General features: G+C 50.7%; 1 pseudogene; it reads left to right on the top strand.

Annotated features, from left to right (window-relative positions):
* Positions 1–4,045: 4,045 nt before the first annotated feature.
* LOC123104762 (GDSL esterase/lipase At1g28600-like) overlaps positions 4,046–6,320 on the top strand; it is an 11,149-nt pseudogene continuing 8,874 nt past the window's right edge.

The raw sequence follows: 6,320 nt of genomic DNA, 5'->3' as shown, positions 1-6,320 counted from the left end.
ATGTCACCGGTTCGACCAAATTTCAAACTCAATTCTCTGTTCTTGACACCATCCTTGAAGGCGCAGACTGCCTGATGATCAGACACATTCTCCACAGTATGGTGCAAAGTGATCCACCTCTGAATATACTCCCTGAGAGTCTCATTGGTCTTCTGCACGCAGACTTGCAGCTCCGTCAATCCAGCCGGTCGCTTGCAAGTTCCTTCAAACGTTCTGACGAACACTCGGGACAGATCTTCCCAAGTGTAAATGCTGCTAGGAGGTAACTGAGTCAACCATGCTCTGGCAGAACCTTCCAACATGAGGGGCAAATGCTTCATGGCCACCTCGTCATTCCCACCACCAATCTGAACCGCCACTCGGTAGTCCTCAAGCCAAGTTTCAGGCTTAGACTCACCAGTGAACTTGCTGACTCCTGTTGCCAACCTGAAATTGGGAGGGATCACTGCGGCTCTGATAGCTCTGCTGAAACATTCCGGACCAGAAACATGCACTCGACTGCTCGTGGGCGCATCTCTGTCGGGTCCACCTCGATGGGCTCTGTTCCGGTCGACCAAGCCTTGCACGATAATGGATCGCGCGTCGAAGCCTGGTTCTCTGGGGTCGACTGGAACTCTTTGCCCTGCACTGAGCTGACGTCTGTCATCTTGCTGACGAGGAGCGTAGGACCCACCCCTCGGAGGGGAAGTGGGCACTCGACGCCTATCATCTCGGTCGTGTCGGTCTCCATATTGGTCTCGCCGATTCTCGCATCCTTCACGCCGCGGAGGCGATCTGGGACTGTGAGCCGACTGAACCGTATTCGCAGCGACGGATCGACTGTGAATTCTGTTGCGCGACTGCGACACGGCTGAATTCTGATCTCCTGCTGCCCGGAGCAGATCCCTGATCTGCATCAAGCCTCTGCCAGCTTCCGACTGAGAGGGCTGGATGGACTCTGCTATACGGGTCGCAGCTGCTAAATTCTGGATTGGGGTTCGATATACCTGAGTCGGCGAGAAGAGTTGACGTCGACTGGCGTCGGGAACTCGTTGCCGCACGCACTCGTCGAGTGCTCGCTGAAGATTCTCCAAGCGAGCGCGTTCGGCCAAGTTGGCCAAACGTGCCTCCTCTAAGGCGCGAGCCTCGGGGGTTTCTCCTGCGATGGGAGTATGCAGGGCATCCACGTTCCTGCGGCGAAGTTCCTCTCTTTGCAGAGAGTCGAGTGGCTCGGGCTGGTACTCTTCGTGGTCTCGTGCGGGGTCGCCTCCGTCGCCTGCCCCACCATCACGGGCGAAGCCAGGGGGACTGCGGGGCCCGTCGACCATCAGGATTTCCGCCGCTGGATCACTGCTATCGCACTCGGATGAAGTCTCTACGGAGCCAGTCGACAGATCGAACAAGACGTAGAGGGATTCGTCGGGCTCGATTGCCGCAACTTGGGTGGTGGCCGTCTGGCGAGCCACCGCGTGCCTTACCCACCGCTGAAGCCTCGACCGGCCCGAGCGCTTGCGCTGGCGGGAGACCGGGAGGGTGGCCGATGGGGGAGTCGACCGATACGGGGTCGACGGTTGCCGCAGCAGAACGCCGCGGACACATGCGCGAAAATGCGTCGCACCGCGGACGGGGAGCGCATCGACGTCGAGTGGAGCCTCCTGGAGCCAGGCGGAGTCGTCGGCGATGAAGGTGAGAGCACCGAGACGGATCTCTCGACCCTCGACCAAAACTCCAGCAGCCACCATGATGAAAGTACTCGGAAGAATCGCAACTTCTCCACAAAATCGCTAAAACACCGGCCCCACGGTGGGCGCCAACTGTCGTGGTTCTAAGCCTGACAGTAGAGTGGGGGTAGGTATGGAGAGGCAAGGTCCTAGCTATGGAGAGGTTGTAAACACAAGAGATGTACGAGTTCAGGCCCTTCTCGGAGGAAGTAAAAGCCCTACGTCTCGGAGCCCGGAGGCGGTCGAGTGGATTACGTGTATATGAGTTACAGGGTGCCGAACCCTTCTGCCTGTGGAGGGGGGTGGCTTATATAGAGTGCGCCAGGTCCCCAGCCAACCCACGTAATGAAGGGTTTAAGGTACATTAAGACCGGGGCGTTACTGGTAACGCCCCACATAAAGTGTCTTTACTATCATAAAGTCTACTTAATTACAGACCGTTGTAGTGCAGAGTGCCTCTTGACCTTCTGGTGGTCGAGTGAGTCTTCGTGGTCGAGTCCTTCAAGTCAGTCGAGTGAGTCCCTCGTAGGTCGACTGGAAGGTGATCTCTTCTAAGGGTGTCCTCGGGCAGGGTACTTAGATCAGGTATGTGACCCTACCCTAGGTACGTGACTCCATCACCCTACGCGGTAGTACCGCTCCCGGTATGTGGTAGTACTGTGTCGGATTTTTGCACAGATCGAAACTCAACGGAAGTAGCCATGGACGTATTTTTATTCGTCCGTGCCTTCCCAGCCCAGACAAACCCTGCATTGCGGTAGTACCACAAGGGCGAGCGGTAGTACCGCTCTTTGCTTCAACGCAACAGGGCTGGTCTAGCTCCTGCCGCGCAAGCGGTAGTACCGTAGTGCCCCGCGGTAGTACCGCATGTCGGGACTGGGTAAGTGGGTGACTGTTGGATTTGTCCTATCACTATATAAGGGGAGTCTTCTTCTCCGAGTTGACCACCTCTTCCATCCCTAAGCTCCATTGTTGCTCTAACCTCCATTTTCGCTCGATCTCTCTCCCTAGCCAATCGAATTTGTTGATTCTCTATGGATTGATTGAGAAGACCTCGATCTACACTTCCACCAAGATAAATTTGATTCTCCCTAGTAATCCCTTGCGGATCTTGTTACTCTTGGGTGTTTGAGCATCCTAGACGGTTGAGGTCACCGCGGAGCCATAGTCCATTGTGGTGAAGCTTCGTGGTGTCGCTGGGAGCCTCCAATTAAGTTGTAGAGATTGTCCCAACCTTGTTTGTAAAGGTTCGGTTGCCGCCTCCAAGGGCACCAATAGTGGAATCACGGTATCTCGCATTGTGTGAGGGCGTGAGAAGAATATGGTGGTCCTAGTGGCTTCTTGGGGAGCATTATGCCTACACACCGCTCCAACGGAGACGTACTTCCCCTCAAAGGGAAGGAATTTCGGTAACACATCCTCGTCTCCATCGACTCCACTTTTGGTTATCTCTCACCTTTATTTGCGCAAGCTTATTTTGTGTTCTATCTCTTGCTTGCTTGCGTGCTTGTTGTTGTTGCATCATATAGGTTGCTCACCTAGTTGCATATCTAGACAACCTATTTTGCTGCAAAATTTAATTTGGTAAAGAAAATCTAAAAATTGTTAGTTGCCTATTCACCCCCCCTAGTCAACTATATCGATCCTTTCAGTGGGCCTATTGTATTGTGCCTTCTTCCATTTGTTTATTTTTGTGTCAGACGATTATTAAGGAAAAAATTATATGAGACCATGTCTAACGGTTAGCAGGTGAGACCCGTCCTGATGGATGACATGTGGCATTCACAAATCACAAAGCAGATACTTTGTGATTTGTAAATGTCACGTGTCATCTATCAGGATTGGTCTCGTGTGAGACCTGGTCTCATAGAATTCTTTTCTCGATTACTAGTATGATATTTTTAACGAAGATGGTTGTGTGATGCAGAGGCCGGGATTATCCTTATTTTCTACTAGATTTTTCTTTTCAAAATCTACATGCACGCCGACTGTTTTAGATGAGCCTGTCTACGGGGCAAGGCATGCGCGTCGATGTACAGTCGCGTTCAACAAGATGCAACCAAAACGAGTCTTGCCAAGCGCCTGGTGTGGCCGATGGAGATAGTGGAGTTCCGTTTGAGAGGCCTTCAATCCCCGGACGGTTTCTCCATCTCCATCCTTTAAAATCCTTTGAAAACGCAAACACGCACGTGCGGCTGCTTCTAGATCCTTAAAGTAAAGCGAATGGTGTCCATTAATCAATTCCCTGTCGCTGCCGACGTACATTGCCTACAAAACGAACCACAGCTCCACACAAGTCGTACTAGCAACCGAAGGATAGCACACACGCACGCACAGGAGATACGATGGGGCCATTTTCGCGGTTCCTCGTGGCGGTGGCGCTTCTCCCCGTCATCGGCGCCGCCGGCGGCGACCGCCGGCATCTTCAGCTTCGGCGACTCGCTCACCGACACCGAGAACTCGCTACGTTTCGCAGCCACCCGCGCGGGGCCGTCCAGCCGGCCGCCCTACGGCGAGACCTTCTTCCGGCGCCCCACTGGCCGGGCGTCCGACGGCCGCCTCGTCGTGGACTTCATCGGTGACCACCAGCTAAACCAACAGTTTCAGTATGGTAGTGCATTGATACGCTTGTAGATCATTGACTCACGTGAGACGTTGATCTTGGTACCAGGGCCGGGCCCGCAGTTGTACAAACTGTGCGGCCCGCACAGGGCCCATAAATTTCAGGGGCCCTAAATTTTTAAATAAGCCTAGTATGTATTTCTGAAAAAAACTACTCCTGCAAAATGGGCCTCTCATGGCGTTGGGCCGATCCAGCGCGTCCGCAGATCTCCTGATCGATCGATCGGAAACAGGATCGTAGGTGCCCTAAAAATAGAAAACGGGATCATCCGGAGTAATCGGATCGACCTCAAAAGGCAAAATCACAAAGGATCTGTCTAGGTCTCAGTCGATTTAGACTTCGCGAAGTTTAAATCGACTAACGTCATCTTTAAACTAATCGCACGTTAATTTCCGTTCGCTTGGCTGGAGTTCGCATTCCCTGTTGGCCTTTGTCGGCCTCTGTTGCCTTACCACGTGGGCTGTTGTTGGGCTATATTGTTTTCTCCTTTTTATTATTTGTGATTTTTACTGGATCGCTAGAACATTGTTCCATTAGGTGTATTGCTATACAGCATGATGTAGTTCATATTGTTTTTACGCTACCGTTGCTAATGCTCTGTTCCTTCTTTTCTTTTCATCTTGTTATTTTTCCTTTATTTATCATTTAAAAAATATTATTTATATTTTTAAATGATAAAGAAATCTTTAATGTAACAAAGAAAATAAATAGAAAAACAAACAAAATGAAAAGAAGAAGACAATTTAGTTGCCCGTGATCGACAGATAAGCAACTATATGTGTCCGACTAATGTGCACATATGTATCATTTTTGTTCTCTTTTTTTGCGTGTTGTCTAGCTTTCTGTTCTGTTTCCTGGGTTTTCTGATTTAATTTTTCCTGTTATTTGTTCAATGCTTTTATTATATTTCATTTTTAGTTACATGTTCACCAAAAAAAGGAAGCACATTTTTGCATTCGTCGTTATACTTCAGAAAAAGTGTTTGTACATTTCAAAAACGTCCATAGTATATTGAGAAAATAGTTGTGTAATTATAAAAATATTCAAAAAGATTTAAAAATATTTACCATATATTTTAAAATATTCAATGTGTATTTGAAAAGATAATGAAGGTGTAGGGAGCGGCTAGTTGTTGGTACTTGTATCCCTTATTATGGGTCATGTTACACCATGTAGTTACCGTTGAGATATGGCGTGCAATAGTTTTTTCATAAAAAAATGGCAGAACGCCACTAAGTTGCAGTCGTGTTGAAAAAATGCACTTGAAGTTGCATTCCTACTGTCTGACATGCAATTGGCCCGCCCCCTCTCTCGCTGCCCCCTCTGACAAAACAAATGTCCAGTTGCAACCAATGTTGGAGGACATGCAATTGCGGTCCGGTGCGGCCCTTGCAGTTGCGGGGTTGTTGTCGGGCTTGCAACTGGCATGCCTCATCGTCAGAACAAAAAAGTCCAGTCACGGTTGGGTTACAAGACATGTAGTTGCGCTCGGGTGCGACACTTGCAGTTGCATGCCTAGTGTCAGACATGCAACTGGCCCGCCCCCTCTCCCGCCGCCCACACTGACAAAACAAAGGTCCAGCTGCAACCATGTTGGGGGACATGCAGTTGTGGTCCGGTGCGGCGCTTGTAGTTGTGGGGCTGTTGTCGGGCTTGCAACTGGCCCGCTCCCTCCAGCGGCGCCCCCTCTGACAGAATAAAAAAGTTTAGTTTGTGGTCGGGTTACAAGACATGTAGTTGCAGTTGGGTGCGACACTTGCAGTTGCATTCCTAGTGTCGGACATGCAACTAACCCGCCCCCTCTCCCGTCGCCGCCTTCGGCAAGACAAAGGTCCAGTTGCAACCATGTTGGGGGACAAGCAGTTGCGGTCGGGTGTGGCGCTCGCAGTTGGGGGGATGTTATCGGGCTTGCAACTAGCCCGCCCCCTCTACCGACGCCCCCTTCGACAGAACAAGAAAGTTCAGTGGCGGTAGGGCTAGAAGACATGTAGTTGCGG

This window comes from Triticum aestivum, chromosome 1A (assembly GCF_018294505.1).
Source record: "Triticum aestivum cultivar Chinese Spring chromosome 1A, IWGSC CS RefSeq v2.1, whole genome shotgun sequence".
Lineage (NCBI taxonomy): Eukaryota > Viridiplantae > Streptophyta > Magnoliopsida > Poales > Poaceae > Triticum > Triticum aestivum.
This window is presented reverse-complemented; position numbering and strand designations above follow the sequence as displayed.